Source organism: Schistocerca cancellata, chromosome 5 (assembly GCF_023864275.1).
Source record: "Schistocerca cancellata isolate TAMUIC-IGC-003103 chromosome 5, iqSchCanc2.1, whole genome shotgun sequence".
Taxonomy (NCBI): domain Eukaryota; kingdom Metazoa; phylum Arthropoda; class Insecta; order Orthoptera; family Acrididae; genus Schistocerca; species Schistocerca cancellata.
Window position 1 is genome coordinate 571,362,960 of NC_064630.1, and position 17,810 is coordinate 571,380,769.

Below are 17,810 nucleotides of genomic sequence, written 5' to 3' on the forward strand. Positions count from 1 at the left end.
CTAGGGGACTGATGACCTCAGACGTTAAGTCCCATAGTGCTCAGAGCCATTTGAACCATTTAACACGTATCTGGATGTGAATTAAAATCAAAACTTATTCTTGTGCTAAAAACATTAATGGACTGGGTGATGAATTTTATGTATCGTGTTGTATGTTAGAAAATGAAACAGTAACACTGACTAGTTCCATTATAAATGTAACGTCGTATTCATTTATATCCACGTTCAACAACTTTTGTGACTTAAATGTTTTCCTGTACGATTGCGTTACTTTGTCTACTTTCGTGAGGCAGAACTGATCCTAGAAACTGTATTACGTACAGTGTACGTAGACGTATAGCTCGCGCACGTAAACTATGTGCGAGGCACAGTGACTGCAGTGTGCAGGAGACGTGTTCAGTATCAGAAAACCATTAGGCTTTGTCGCACTACGGCGGTGAACATAGGAAGCTGGCGCTAGAGGCGGGCAAGCCTCACAGGCGACCCTGTGCCTATCGTCGCCAGAGGGGCAGCAGGCTTTGTGGTCACACCTCCGCGCTAATAAACTGTCTGGCGAGCCGATACGGCGGCGTAATTTGCGACGGCCGCGATATATTAGCCGGCGCCGGGCACAGACTTCACAGGCGACGCGACGCCGAGCGTCAGTCTCCGATACGGCCGACACCTGCGCGAGGCCCCACAAAGCGACCGAGGCTGCAGGGAAGGACGGAGTGCAGGCGGGGGCAGCTCCGTCGCCGTTATCGCGGAAAGTTAAGCAACTTGATACGCTGACGACTACTTTAAAAAAAAAAAGTGAAATCTTATGGGATTTAACTGCTAAGGTCATCAGTCCCTAAGCTTACACACTACTTAACCTAAATTATCCTAAGGACAGACACCCATGCCCGAGGGAGGACTCGAACCTCCGCCGGGACCCGCCGCACAGTCCATGACTGCAGCGTCTGAGACCGCTCGGCTAATAACGCGCGGCTGACGACTACTGTAGTCGAGTTAAATGGAAAGTGTACGTGTCCAGCGCCTTTAAACGTACTGGACAAAGGCACGGATTCGGGGGGTGGTGGTGGCTCATTAGCTAATCAGCAGTGAGGTAATGGAACCAAGACGTTTGCGTTTACAGCGGCACCGACAGTGATCATCATACGCCGTTAGCAGACGTCGCCCAACAGCTTAGTCACGGTGAGTCCAATACCATTCGTCCGTTTTTGCGGGGATTTGTTCTGTGTATGAAGTGGGTCAGATTTTAACCTCCAAGGGTGGGATGCATACCACGACGCCTCTGTGCTTGAAGACGCGATGTTTGTTATTAAAAAGATGCGAAATGAGCTATGTCTTGAAAAGAATGACTCTGTCGTCAGTTACTGGAATGCATCGGCTGAAGAAGAAAACACCATGCCACAAAAGTTAAAAATGGTTCAAATGGCTCTGAGCACTATGGGACTTAACATTTGAGGTCATCAGTCCCCTAGAACTTAGAACTACTTAAACCTAACTAACCTAAGGACATCACACACATCCATGCCCGAGAGAGGATTCGAACCTGCGATCGTAGCAGTCGCACGGTTCCAGACTGGAGCGCCTAGAACCGCTCGGTCACTCCGGCCGGCACAAAAGTTAAAAACGCTCTAACTTCGTGACGCCACTTTCCTGCTCTGTCGCCAATTGCAGTCGGAAGCTAACATGCCGCAACTGATGTTTTACATATTTATACCCGTGCATTACGAATCTTCTTGGTTTCAGTGATACACCGTACTAAGGATCTCTCTAAAACACGTTGTTCAGAGTATGGTTTATTGTGCTACAGTGGCGGCTTAGCTGCGTAAAGGTTTTCCCAATGAGTTTATGAGCACATAATGGTTAATGTACGTGGTGAAGGTAGATGTTTCTTTTCTATGACGCATGGGTAATTTTGTTTGTTTGAGTCAGTAAATATGATTTAACTAACTAAAGGTAGCCCTCCCGGTTGGCCGTGCGGTCTGACGCACGGCTTTCCGGTCGAGAAGGAGCGCCTGGTCCCCGGCACAAATCCGCTCGGCGGATTTGTGTCGAGGTCCGGAGAACCGGCCTGTCTGTGGATGGTTTTTAGTTGGTTTTCCATCTGCTTCGGCGAATGCGGGCTGGTTCCCCTTATTCCACCTCAGCTACACTATGTCAGCGATTGCTGTGCAAACAAGTTCTCCACGTACGTGTACACCACCATTACTCTAAGACGCAAACATAGAGGTTACACTCGTCTGGTGTGAGACGTTCCCTGGGGGGTCCACCTGGGGCCGAACAGCACAATAACCCTGGGTTCGGTGTGGGGCGGCGGAGGGGTGAAGTGGACTGTGGAAGTCGCCGTGGGGTTGTGGATCACTGCGGCTGCGGCGGGGACTGAGCCTCTGCATCGTTTCTAGGTCCCCGGTTAACATACAATACAATACAAAAGTAAAGGTAGATTTGTGTTTTCACAGCAGCTCACTTTATTGTAAAAGCGCTGAATTTTAATGCAATACTGGTAGGAGGTATGTTCAGAAATCAGATTCTAGTACTGGAAACTTCACTGCTCTTTGCCGGCCAGAGTGGCTGAGCGATTCTAGGCGCTTCAGTCTGGAACCGCACGACTGCTACGGTCGCAGGTTCGAATCCTGCCTCGGGCATGGAAGTGTGTGATGTCCTTAGGTTAGTTAGGTTTAAGTAGTTCTAAGTTCTAGGGGACCGATGACCTCAGATGTTAAGTCCCATATTGCTCAGAGCCATTTGAACCATTCACTGCTCTTTAAACACTTGCTCAAAGAGTTGGGAAAGAATGTAGCAAGATTTCTGGTGGTAGTGCTACTTCTGGTGGAGTTTAGCTTTTAATAAAGAAAAACAACTGTATTATAGTGTCTTTTTCGTGTACTGGCTCAACGCATAGGTCCAAAATTCGACATAGAAGATGAGCTCGGTAAGCCGTCGCCAGCACACCGGTCGGGAAAGATGTAGCACAAAGATCGATAGTAGGCGCTGGATCAAGGGCGGCATCACGAGAGAGGCCAGAGACACACCGACAAGCAACACGGCGCCAACGCCCTCTCGACAGCATGTATCTAGGCCGCCGCCTCTGGCCGGACGACCGCACTGACTCACTCTTCTAGTTGGGCGTCTGTTATTCATTCGCGGAGCGGCATACTTCAGCACAGGCTACGCCAATATGTAGCATACAGAATGGTGACTATAGCAAGATTACCGATATTGTATGCAAGAGGACTATTACTGATGAGCTTCTACCACAATACATGGACTCTATTCGAAGTTAAAGTAGCAGCTTCATGTAAATAAAGAACCGTATTAATCCATTTTTGCTTTTGTGTTGCAGAAAGACGATACTGGCCACCCATAACAACATCCTCTCCCTTGCTTCCTTGTACTACAAGACTCTACAGAATAAATTAAAAATTTTGTGATACTAGGGGTGCAAGAGTGGAAATATTATCTTCGAAATTAGTATTCAGGGCATACCACACAAAATCTTTGAAACTTACTTTTCAGAACGTTATAGAGGCCCAGTCGTTGGAAAGATGCAATCGCCCAATGTCAAACATCGAAGTGTCACTTCTACTTTCACTTGAGCCAGAATTGCTTCTTTAATATGACTATCGGATTTTTTTAATAGAGCTCAAATCACACTTCTACGAGAACTCGAAATCTGTTTTGCTGAATTTATATGAAGTTGTGCAGGCGTGCGGTTCGTCAGTTAACCATCAATGACTGTAATTTGTAACGTCCCCTTAGAACAATTTATACAAGACTGTGCTTAAACTGACACACAATATTTTTTTTTAGCGCAACGCAATCTGACTTTCAAAAATCCCTACAAAAGAATGGCCCTGACTAACATTAATCTATACCTTTCACAAATCACTTACCTCACAAAAATCTTCATTACTCGAACTACTGCAATACAGCGAGCGCCACTACTGCCAGCTAAATAAAAGATTCAAACTACTGAAGGCACTAACTACTGATAGGGATAGTTAGCAAATGAAAGATTTTAATAGAGAACAAACAATGTATTTACCTTAATAGTCATAATATATGATATCCAGTATTACAAACTTCGAAACTCCGCCATCTCTCTCCCCACATCCACCACTGCTGGCGGCTCACCTCCAACTGCGCAACGCTACGCGCTGTTCACATCCAGCTGCCCAACAATACAATGGCAGACAACAATGCAAACTAGCCACAGACTGCACACAGCACAGCCAGTGATTTTCATACAGAGCGCTAAGAAAACCTAAACAGCCTACTTACATAGCCCCCATGCTTCCCACAAAAATTTTTACAAATTGTTTTGGCCAGTGGCCAATAATGATTTGAAAAATTTTTTCATAATTACAACAACAAAGATATCAAATGCACACACTTATTTATACAATGTTGGTCAAAAGCTAAAATTTTCTCACAGTCCTTAAAAGACAGTCCAGATTGTTCATCACAGTAAAATTTCAGTGTTCTTTTTTCAAAGTCTGAGCAGTAAAAGACAATGCACACGGAAGTAGTGGATTTCCATGCAGTCTTGAAGAAGTAGTGTTGTCCTTCCAACGGAAAGACAGTGCTGACTCTTGACATGCAGACAGGTAATGGGCCACAACAGAGCAAACCCACAGCAGAGTCATTCGACGTTTTGAAGAAGATTGGTAGGTAGGTCATCACAGAGCAGACCCACTGCAGTCCTGGTAGAGAGTATTGGTGGGCCACCAAAGGTGCAGACCCACTGCAGTCCTTGTAGAAATTGTGGACAGGCCCACTGTAGTCCTGGTAGAGATTGTGGTATTGGTGGGCCACCAGAGGTGCAGACCCACTGCAGTCCTTGTAGAAATTGTGGACAGGCCCACTGTAGTCCTGGTAGAGAGTATGGTATTGGTGGGCCACCAGAGGTGCAGACCCACTGCAGTCCTTGTAGAAATTGTGGACAGGCCCACTGTAGTCCTGGTAGAGAGTATGGTATTGGTGGGCCACCAGAGGTGCAGACCCACTGCAGTCCTTGTAGAAATTGTGGACAGGCCCACTGTAGTCCTGGTAGAGAGTATGGTATTGGTGGGCCACCAGAGCTGCAGACCCACTGTAGTCCTTGTAGAGATAATGATAATGATGGGTCATCAAAGGTGTAGACCCACTGTAGTCCTTATGGAGATGGCCAGCAGCCATCTGCTGTGACTGTGCAGGTGCAAAACATAAACAGCCTACTTACATAAAGAAAACATAAACAGCCTACTTACAAATTCAGCATACGTGAGAAAGAGAACGATTATTTAGGTGTTCCCTTTCCTACGCGCCATTCGAGAGTGGAATGGTAGAGAAGTAGTATGAAAATGGTTCGTTGAACCCTCTGCCAGGCACTTTAAGTGTGAATTGCAGAGTAACCATGTAGATGTAGATGTAGGTAGGTACTCTGAACATCTAAAGCACTGGAAAGTGAAACCTCGTACGTAGACATCTGCAAACCACTTCGTGTAACAGAATCACCAGCCTACTTGCAACAAAACGACTAAGCAGTCGTAACTTTGGGCACGATGTCCTTGTCACCTGAACAAATTATTTTTCGAGCTTATGATCTACACCTAAAATTCCCGATAAAGACGTTGCCTACTTGTGTTTTTCAATAAACCTGCGATTCCGTCCATAGATTCCGAAATATTTCACGATTATGATATTTTTCATTCTCAGGAGACCACAAACTCCTCCTTTGACTAAACTTATCAGTTTTCACAGTCCATCTACTGTCGGCCATTATGACCGAAAGAAACGAACTATTTGAAATTTCACTGATTGCCGGCCGATATCTGTACGTTCTGGCGATGAGATCGGCTAAATTGTGACGTCGCTCGTAGTGGCGTACTGCTTTGAAAAGATCAGCCGTCTTCGACCGATGTCGGTCGTCGGAGGGTTCCACCGATTTCGGTGTCACTATGACTGCAGCCTTACTGGCAGCTATTGGCCACGTCCGGCACTCTGTGCTGAGTAGCACACATTTCCCGCCTTTCCTGTTTTCAGATTACCGCTATGGGTCATTTTTCCTAAGGGCTTTGTTGTGTGTAATTTGTTTTTTGTTTGTAATTGTACAGCGTATAAAGTGGCTGCTCCAATTTAAAGTTTGGATTACTGATCCAAGCGTATCCCAACATGCCCCGACTTGAATGAACTATGGTCCATCGTAGATGAAGTTGTGACCCATGTGATTAGTTACTGAACGCAATGTGACTACAGTACAAAATGAAAGCGTACATGCTTACGTAAACAGCGCAACGATAAAACAATGGACATGGCAATGCGATATTTCCTGCAATACTGAATGTGTCGTATCAACACAATTTATAGTCGGTTACGGTGCCATCATTTTGTAGGTCCCATATTATAATTACAACATCGTATATATATATACGGCACACATCAAGTCTATAGCCGAGTTCTTCAGTGATTGTAGCAACAGCTGCTTCAATCCGGTTTCTTAATTCAGGGAGGTCTGCTGGTAGCGCAGGCACGTACACACGATCCTTGATGAAGCCGCAAAGGAAAAAATCGCATGGCGTTAGGTCGGGTGAACATGGAGGCCATGCAAAGCAAGCCCTGTGATTGGGCCCCTTGCGGTCTACCCAGAGGTCGGCTATAGACCGGTACTCACATTGAACATTTATAAGGTTCTTGGGAAAACTTTTTGAGTTGCTCTCTCTTTTGACATATCATTTATAACTCTAAGTTTAATGTAATAAATATTATAAAGCGTTAAAACCCCGATGTTCATTTATAAACACCTATACTCGTGCAGTAGCGAGTACTGCGTTTCTGCAAACTGAAACGGCACCACACACCTCCATTCCCGTAAATCGCATGCATAGAACGGGAATACCTAATACTTACAACAGTGGATGCTATCAGTGATATATAAAATTAGTCCAGAATTAGCAAATGTATCGTTATCAGAGACAAAGGCTACGTCTCGTAACACGTGATTATATAATGATGAGAGAATGAGGGTGACGGCAGTACACTTAAATTTCAAGAAAAATGAGGAGGTAAGCTGAAATGAGAGATAATATTTAAGTTCCATGTCACATAATTAATTCGAAAAAGAACCATCAATAAAGTTACATAAGACCTGTTAGCACCACAAACACACGTGGAAAGACAGGTCAGATATTAAAACACTGTATGAACCAAGTTTCCATATACTACACAAAACACGTAATAAGCTAAGCTGAATGGCAGAGTGACTGAGCTGACTGTAATACTCTTGGATTTACGTGACTGTTGCCTTCTTGGCTTCTGACCTCATGCGACAAAGAATTAGCAACGGCACGTACAGTGCGTCAGTGAAAATTTAACCATGAAAAAGAAACACTCTGTGGAAGTGTAACGAAATAATTTCGCAGATAGGCAATGCCTACGGATAGCCACAGTATCATGAACTAACTCTCCAAGAAGCAAACACAGCGACTGGTTGCGTCAGCCTAATACTTCTCACTTGCACACTGACCACCACACGACGGACTTATTCGAACTTCAACCCAAAGATCCTCTCTCGGCGGTAGGAACGTGATTGGCTCGCTGAATCGGAAACCAAACACATGACTTTCCGTAAGCATCAAACACTACCCAAGCCAACCAAGCTGTCCGCAGTCGATTATTGGTACATTAAACCATCTTTTCATTATTTTAGTAATAACTGGCTGGCAAAATAAAGTAATAACATAATTGAAAATTGGAAACGACGGTTTAACAGACAAATTCCAGATGTTGGTGGCAACTGCTGATGTGTCATTAGAGTTACGTTTTGAGTGTCCTAAGTAAGCTTTGACATTAAAAAAGATAATCATTTATGGTTTCAGTCTTTGTAAAAGTCGAATTATCTCCTGTTCTCAGCTATGGAATTATGAAATCTGTATATTGCTGGCCTGATCAGTGACATGCTATATCAACGTTACCTAATTCTCAGGAGTCAACGATCTCCGACAGTGACGATGAAAGTGAAATGAGAGCACCCTATAATGACCCATTTTTTTGACTGGACTTAGTCAATGCCAGTATGATCTTCTGCGAAAACAATGCTCAAGACAGAAGGCAGAGTTTGAACTAGCTTAGTGTTGTCATTGCTTGACTTTCGGGGGCACCGATGTGTTCGCCAACAAAAAGAGAAAATAAGGCAAACAGTACGTTCCACAAATTACACGAGTATCTGACTCCGAAAGAGTCATAATAAAAATGTCTAGGAGATTTTGTAACCTCCCCACAAAATTTCAAAGCACAATTATTTAATATAAATGGAGCCAAGTGTAACCTCCCCGGAGAATTTTGAATCTCATTGACAATGTCGATCTTTAGGCCCTGACTAAACTCAAATTCTTATCTCAGTAAAACTGCATCTGCTCTTATTTTTCGCCATAGCTTGGAGGAAATGCATCGCAAATATATATATTTTTTATTGAATTTAAGGGAAACTTTTCTTTAAGGAAATGCAAGGGAAATATTATTTCAAAAAGGATTGTTTGTTAAAATGGTTGGTTTGAAAACAAAATTATTATTGGGGCGATTCTTGAACAAATTAATTACACTTACAATACTTTTTTTAGCTGCTTCATTACCTTATTTAAAAATATACTTAGTCCTGAATCTTGACCAGAGTCCATGTCGACGCCCGCCGACTCCTCACACAACAGCTAACTCGCAACTGTACTACATGCTCTCACGACTCGCTACGTACCACTACTGCATCTACCGACTCGCTACATGCAACAGGACTGAACTCTCACGCGCTATTACTCTCTCGCAACTGAGCTGACTACATGCTCTCTGGTCAGAGATTCTGTGGCTCGCCATCGCTGCCTATGAAACGCACGCGTTTCATAACTGTCCACTGTGGGGGCAAAAATTTGGCAGCGATGGTGAGTCATTTGGACTTGCCAAGTGCGGCAAAATTTTTTCTTAACTAATTAACTTTACAATTACAAAGAATATACAGATATAGAACATGAGATAAATATGGTGCATATGCACCGAGTACAAAACATTTCAGACGATGACAAAATGTGAGTACAAAACAAATGACATAAGTGCACATACAAAATATATCAGGAAATGTATATACAATGAGTAACAAATGACATAAGTGCATACGGACTGAAGTATTGAACATATCAGGAAATCACAAAATTTTTTACAGAATGAGTACAGATCATATTGAAAAATGAGAAAAGTGCACAGGCACTGAAGTTCAGTAGAAAACATATTAACACATGACATAAGTGCACATGCACTGAAAAGTTCTTCAAAGTTTTCACAACAAATGACATAGGTGCACATACACGGTAGTTTAGAACATATCAGAAAACCACAAAATATATATGTAATGAGTACAAATGGCATAAAGTGCACACACACTGAAAAACTCTCTAAAATTTTTTTACGACAAATAAACCTAAAGATTACAAATCACATTGACAAATGACAAAAGTGCACACGCACTGTAGTACTCTCTAGTATTTTTCTACAACAAACAAACAAATCAAGGAGTGTAATAAAGTGCACATGCACTATAGAAGTCTTTAGTAATTTCATGATAACTGATCTCATTAACAAAAGAAAAGAAGTGCACACGCACTGTATATGACTTTTTCATTTTACAATAATTTGGGAAGGAATAGGAAGGATTGCGTCATGGTTGTAGCACTTAGGTTGCACGCAGCTGCACTGAAAGTCCATATCTTTCCACAGAAATACAACACCAAGTGAGACAATCTGAAATTCTTTTCCCATAAGTGTTTATCAGCGTAGTCAAGACACTGAAATGTCGTAGTATTATTCCATGTTTTCATTTTGGCAGTACATTAGGTACATGAAACAGTGGGACCATAATAATGTCTCCATCGCTCACGGTGGCGGACAGCATGTCGTGTCAACACCACGTTCTTTTACAAGGCACACCAACGTAGAATTAGTGCAAAACCAAATATAGTGCTCCATGATCATGAGGATAGACAGGACAAATGGATATTACAGTAATTCGGGGTAGTCAGGTCAAAAGGTGAAGGACATCAAATCACATACTAGTCTTCATTAGGAATTACATTAGTAGTTTGCGGCATTCATAGCCCAGTTATTGAACATTTCTGTACCATGTATATAGTATTACAGAAAAATGTTCATTAATTGATTTACAAACAAGAGTGGCAATCAATGGCCGGTCACAAACCAACAGAAATCATTATTCAAAACAAGAGCGAATGAGTGTAGCATCAAGCTACTAGTATTCATATATATAGCATAAAAGTGACATAATACAAATTTAAAATATAAGAAACTGTGGCATTCATTGGCCAGCAAGTATTGAATATTACAAAACACTTTTCATAACTCATCTACTTTTGGTAATTATTGGCACTCATTGGCCAGTTACTAAACGTATAGCAAGTATTGAATATTACAAAACACTTTCCATCATTCAAGTATCATATGACATAGTGAAAATGTAACATATTGTAACTATTACTAAAGGTCTGTGGTTAGAGGACATTATTCAGTATTTTTCAGAACTAATTATTCAAGTGACATAGAACATATTCAAAATGTAACATACTGTAACTATTATTCAAGGTCTGTGACTAGAAAACATTTTTCAGTATTACTCAGAACTCTCTTAAATGGGTAGCATTATTTGGAACTGGTGATACATTTTTTTTTGTGCTAGCAATGCATTGCTTTGGGTAATTATAAGGGAAAGCAAGAAGAGAAAAAGAAAAAAAAATTGCTTCTGGGTTGTTCCTGTAAATGAAAAATGTGTAACGTCATTCGTCATGAGTCAGCTGTAGCAAGGTTATGAAACAAATAGAGTATATATGATCACATTCATGAATGACACACACAAATGGGTAAAAAAAAATGTAAGTGCTAGTACAGGTATAATAAGTAACAGGTTTAGTAAGTATCATGAAAAGCTTCTGCTGGAAAAAATACAAAATGGATTATTGAGCTGAAAGAAGAAATGCAGTTTATGCTGAAAAGTAGTGAACTTCGAATTAACAGGTAGTGAAATGTGTATAAAAAAAATATGTTCCATAGCTGTCCTTTCCAAAATCTTCCATCATCCTACTATGCAATATAACACCTGCTGTCAAAGCAAACTGCAACAAATACTTAAATAACTACATAGCATAAATACATAAACTTCAACATCATCCTGATCTGTAAAGAAAAAAACTTCATTATCCATCACTTCACATAACTTCATCATTATCATCACCTGTAAAGAAAAACTTCATTATTCATAGTAGCATATTCTTCATCATTACTCTTCATCACTCATTATTATCTGCAAAGAAAATCACCTCATTATTCATTATACAATTATTCCTTATTTCTATCATATTTCATCACTAAAACTAAGATGTGTAGTTCTGTCTGACAGCCTGCATCAATCGCCTCGTATTCTGAAAGAAAAAATTAGTTAAGACTGCTATTCTGCGATGTGTATTGTATATTCTTGTTAATGCTTGTTAATTCTGATCCATTTACTCTTCTTCATAAGGTTTTTGTCTCCTCTTTCGTCTATTCCGTAGTTGAAATTCCCATTTCCGTTTAATTTATTTCATTTACGCATCATTTCTTTCTGAAATTGATGAACAAAGAGTAATGCCTTGCATTTACATCATATACCCACTAAATAATGACTGATTTATAGTAACATAATTAAGCATACAGCATAACATGACAGAAAACGTAATATGTCAAAAGCATAGACAGTGTTCAAAGGCAAAAATGTACAGAGAATATCACAACGCAGCAGCAAAAAAATAGTCACGATGTTGAGATATCATAGGGCAAAAAAAAAATGTCAAAGTCAACTGGTGTGTTATACCTTAACTATTTCACAGTGCATACAAACAAAACAGGAAAATAATCATACATACAAAAAAAAATGAAAAATGTGCACGGTCTGATGTGTAACGACAAGAAAAGCGACCTGCTAACCTTACCTTGCCGGGCACTTGCCAAGAAAAAATACGATAATCATCAGTAAGTGTTCATGTAAGTATAATTGCATACGTGATCATAAAAATTAGCAAATGGCATTACTGTGCGATAAATCATAAAGTACGTTCATTCAATAAAGGGTTTGATGTTGGAGACGTGGTGATTGCCTTTACTTTTTTTCGTTCTCAAAGTTTCGACGTGTACAACATTGGGGTGAGGAATGCTGCGAATCCGATATGGACCTGCGTATAGAAGTTCAAATTTACTGCACTTACCTTTTATTCTGCTGGATAAATAGTGTGTACGTACTAAAATCTTCTGTCCAATGTGAAAGTCTCGACGTGTACAAACCTGTTTTTGCTGTCTTCTCCGGCGCTCTGCGGCACGTTTGATGTTGTTCAGTGCAATGTCAATTATTTCACGGTGTCGTAGTCGACGAGATGTAGGAAATGTTACTAATTCTTTAATTTTGTTTGGTGGTTCAACGTTTTTCAGTATAACAGACGGAGATAGCATAGTAGATTCATTTGGAATGGAATTTATTACATCTTGGAATGAGAATATGTGTGTGTCCCAGTCAATATGTCTTTTGTGGCAGTATATCCAACACAGTTTACCAATTTCTTTCATTAATCGTTCACAGGGGTTCGAAGAAGCATGGTACTTGGATATATAGATCGGAGAAATGTTTCTAGCTCGTAACATGCGTGTCCATATAGCAGATCGAAATTGTGATCCATTGTCAGAAATTAGTCTCATCACATGCCCTACATGAAATAAGAAATGTTTTACAAATGCTTTCGAAACAGTTTTAGCAGTAGCTTTAAGTAACGGAGTGAAAGTAACAAATTTTGAAGTGAGTTCAACAGCGACAAAGATGTAGCAAAAACCTCTGTTAGTTCTTGGAATTGGACCAAAAATGTCTACTGCGGCCATGTGTCTTAACTTAACAGGTACAATGGGATATATTGGAGGAATATGTGAAGTGGTGTCTGACTTAGCTTTCTGGCAAATTTTACATGTCGCTAAAACTCGTCGAATACGTTTCTCCATGTTCGTAAAATAACAGTTCTGTCTCAGTATAAGAAAACATTTCTGGCTCCGTAATGCGCATAACTTAAATGAGTGTACCAGATTAATTTGTTAACCAGTTCATCAGGAATACATAATAACCAATTGTTGCTGTCAGGATGAGAACGGCGAAACAGAATGTAATTGCGTACAGTGTAATGGTGTCTAATCGTAACATTATTCTTGTCTTGCCAAAGGTGTTTAATTTCTTTCCACACATTGTCTTTACTTTGCTCTTGTGCTATGTCCTGTAATGACGACGAAATAAAATTTTCAAATGCAACTTGTTGGATGTACATGACGCTGAAATTTGTTTTGCAGAAGTTGGTTGCGACGTCTTGCTGATTGTTGCAGAGAGAACGAGATAATGCGTCTGCTACAACATTTTGTGTGCCGGGAATGTGAACAATTGTAAAATTAAATTTCTGTAAATACAGCTTCCATCTGCTTAATCTGTCGTGAGTGAATTTAGCCGAGAGTAAAAATTGTATCGCTCTGTGGTCTGTATAGACGGTGGTATGTCTTCCGTAAAGAAAGTGCCGAAATCTCGTGAAAGCCCAAACAACACATAATGTTTCAAGTTCAGTAACGGAATAATTACGTTCAGCAGGTGATAGAATGCGGCTTGCAAATGCGATGTTTTTAATTACTGTAGAACCATCTTCTTCAATTTCCTGAAAAATATGTACGCCTAAAGCTGCGTTGGAACTGTCGGTGGCAATGGAAAAATTTCTGGTAAGATCTGGGTGCGATAAAAGTGGAGCATTCAACAAGGCTTCTCTCAGGTTCACAAATTCAGAATGTGCTTACTTATCCCAAGACCAAATAGTGTTTTTACCTGTTAATTGGCATAATCTAGGTGTGTCTAAAGCAGAGTGATAAATAAATTTACGAAAAAAGTTAATTAAGCCTAAAAAGCTGCGTAGTTGTTTTTTCGTTGTAGGAACAGTAATGTCACGTAGAGCTTGAAGTTTTTCCGGATCAGGCGCAATGCCTTCTGCTGAAATTACGTGTCCAAGAAATTTTATAGAAGTTTTGCCAAAGTGCGATTTACTAAGATTAACTGTAAGTCCTTGTGCATGAAAAGTTTGTAACAGTCGTTCTAAGATCAGATTGTGTTCAGACCAGTTAGCTTCTGCGATAAGAATGTCGTCTACGTACGTCGTGATTCTAAGTTCTGTCGGAAGTATTGTGTTCAAACCGCGAATAAAAGCTGCAGAAGAAATAGTTAAGCCGAAGGGTAATTTACAAAATTGATAACAGTCACCAAAACAGAGAAAAGCTGTATACTTTCTGCAATTCGGATGAAGCTGAATTTGCCAAAATCCCGATTTCAAATCTAATGTAGAATAAATAGCAGTACCATGAAATTTCTGTAGAAGTTCCTCTAATGTCTGTGGTCGATCTGTTTCATTAATAATTATGTCATTGATGTGACGTGAATCAAGTACGAGGCGAAGTGAGCCATCCTTTTTCTTAACAATATGTAGCGGGTTTATGTACGGACTAACTGCCGGTTCAATAATTCCTTGGTCAAGCATATCCTGCAATTCTTTTTTAACTTGTTCTCTGTGGATATATGGAATAGGATAATGCTTTGCTTTAAATGTGTCGTGCTGTTTGACTTGAAATTCATACATAAAACCGGACGTAGTACCAGGAACATTGTCGAAAACTGGAGCTTGCTGTAAAAGAATTTTGTGTATTTGCGTGCGTTCGTTGTCTGTACTTGCACTGCTTTGTTTAACTTTATCAGAAATCATCTGCATTATGTCGTAGTCAGATTCGTCTGGAGTATTATAGTTGTGTACGTACGTATCTGTAAACAATGTGGGATTACTGTCTGTGTTTCGTGATACGGAAATGACCTCTGTGCGATTAATTGTCTGTTCTTCCGCAGATAAAGAGTGCTGAAATTCTAAAGCCAATTGTACATCTTCATCCTTTAGCATTAAATAGGAATTCTGAAAATCAACCACTGCGTCGTGTTGTACCAGAAAATTCGTACCTAAAATAACGTCTGTTGTCAATAAAGGAACAATCCAAAAATTTGAGTGAAATGTGTGACCTGCAATACAAAATGATAAATGTGTCTGTAATTTAACATCTACTCCTTTACTCGATACTGCTCCTTTCACTTTCATTTTGCCTAATGGTAATGTAGGATACTTATTCTCTTTGTTACACTCGTTAAAAGTTTCTTCATTTATTACTGACATAGGTGATCCGGAATCGATTACTGCTGAAAATTTCGATGAGCCAATTTTAATTTCAATGGCAGGGTGTGAAATAGTTTTCTGAACAACTGGTCTTTCCTGTAAAAGTGTGTCTCTGATGTCGTCAAAAGTAATAACATTTTCGTGAACAACATTCTGGGTGTCAAAAGTAGTGTTTGTGTTATTGGAAGATGCGACCTGTACAGTATCTAGTCAGATTCTGTCTGACGTGTTATTATTTTCAGGACGATTCTGTGGCATTTCGACTATTTGAACTGTTCTATTATTTCTTCCAGACGTATTACGCTCTGGATGAAATCTACTGTCGGGTTCATTCATGAGAACATGTTCTTGCGGATGATTTTGCTGTTGGTAAGACCGACTGTTATTATATGTACGCTGATAATTGTGCTCATCGTTTTTACGTCTGTCGTAATAGTCATTCCTATACGGTACATTGTGATAGGAATTGAAATACTGTGTTTTCTGTACATCGTTGTTTCTTTGCTGCCGTGCGTTACTATTTGTTGGATCTGGGACTATACGTGCACGCGGCGAAACATTAAAGCCTGGTTGACCTTGTGCATTACATTGTTGGTTAGGTATTCTAACCGGCTGGTTTTGTTGCAGTTGTTGTGAAAAACCTCTATTGTTACTAAAATGTGGTTCTTCTTGCTGATAATTTTCTCGATACTGATAATCAAAATGTTGTCTGCTATTAAAGTTCTGGTGGTTGTCGTTCCTAAAGCGTCTGTTACCTTTGCTACTGAGATTACGTTCTTGACCGTAATTACTGAAGTTTGTTGGCCTTGGTTGTTATATGAAAAATTTTTGTTTACGAAGGAATAATCTGATTGTTGCACTTCTAAAAGCTGCAGCAGATCCCTGAATGCCGAAATATTTTCCTTTTGCTGACCTGTTAAAAGTGACACTCTTAATGATCGTGGCAATTTAGAGATACATAATTGAATAAGTGAGGATTCACTGTAAGGTTCACTTAAGTACTGGTTTTGTTGGACCATGTGCTCAAAAAATTGCGTGACAGTAGAAAAATTTGAGTTCTCATAATTTGGTAAACTAATTAATTGATCTTTAATTCCGCGCTGTGTCGTCTTCGACCAATACGCTGACAAAAAAGCATTCTGAAATTCTTCTACCGAATAACATTGTCTCGCGATCGGTCTCATACGAGTTGCCGGTTCGCCTTCCAAAAAAACTACAAATGAATTCAAGTTTGTGTGTTACAGGCCAAGTCGGTGGAAAAGCAAAGCTAAATTGTTGTATCCAGTCTAGCGGATGAATCTGTGTTCTGTCATTTTTAAACACTTTAAATTTTCTCACTGACAGAAAATGTTTGTAATCAAAATTATCGTCTCTGTATGACGGGACAGGTTCAGTATTGTAAGAGAATCTATTTGTCTGTATTTGTTCGGAATCTAAGTCCCGTACTCTCTGTAGATTACCCAAATTATACGCGCTGCGTGAGTCTGACAAATGTTCGAAAAGTGGCGTCTGCTGTGATGTGTTATTGACTGAAATATTTTTTATCTCTGCTATCTCTTGCTGTAAACTTGACAATTTTCTACGCAATGTGCTATTAGATGAATCTATCTCATTAACTGTCTACTGTAAATTTTGAAATTCAGGTGTTTGATTAAATGAAACTGGTGAAGTATCGTCTGATTTGCTGTCATTATTACTTTCAATAACGTCAATACGACTGGCCAATTCATCACATTTTTCAGTCAGTATTTTTACCTGATCATCTGTTTTAGTGTCAGACGCATTAATCTGTTTTTGCAACTTACGTGTAGTTTCGTTCAGTTTTTTAACGTCAGCTTTGACGACATCGGAATCCTGTGTTATTTCTAATTGATCAAATCTATCTGTCACTGTCTGAATATCTGCTGTGTGTATATCTGTTTTTGATTTAAGATCAGAAATTTCATCACGTAATTCCGCGTTCAACTGTTCGATGGTATTAATTTTGTCGGACACTGTAGCAATATTGTTGTCTACGCATGTTTTTGCTTTCGCAAACATTTTACGTTTGTCTTCTTGTCTTTGTGCTGTGATTGTTTCCATTACTTGTCGTTTTACTTTATTTTGATCCTGTATAAATTTACGGAAACGTGTATTACTGTTTTCTATGTGGTGATTAAAACGTTCGTCAGTCTGAGTGTTCTGTTCGTCGAATTTCGCGTCAATCTTTTCATCCATTGTGCGCGAAAGTTCTGCTGTCATTACTTTAAACTCGTCGCGTAATTGTGTTGCTTTTTCAGAGCATTGTTTACCGACTGCATTAATTTCTTCTCTAAGTGTTTCTGTTACAGCTGTTTGCATTTCCCTTACTTCCTGAGCAACAGACCTAATTTCTTCGCTACTTTTTCTTGAACAAGCCTCAATTTCCTCGCGCAACTGTTCCTTAGTATCATGACATTGCGCAGCAACGTCTCTAATTTGTTCACTAAGCTGTCTGGAATTGTTGTCTAATTTTTCATTTAACTGTCTGGAATTGTTGTCTAATTTTTCATTAAA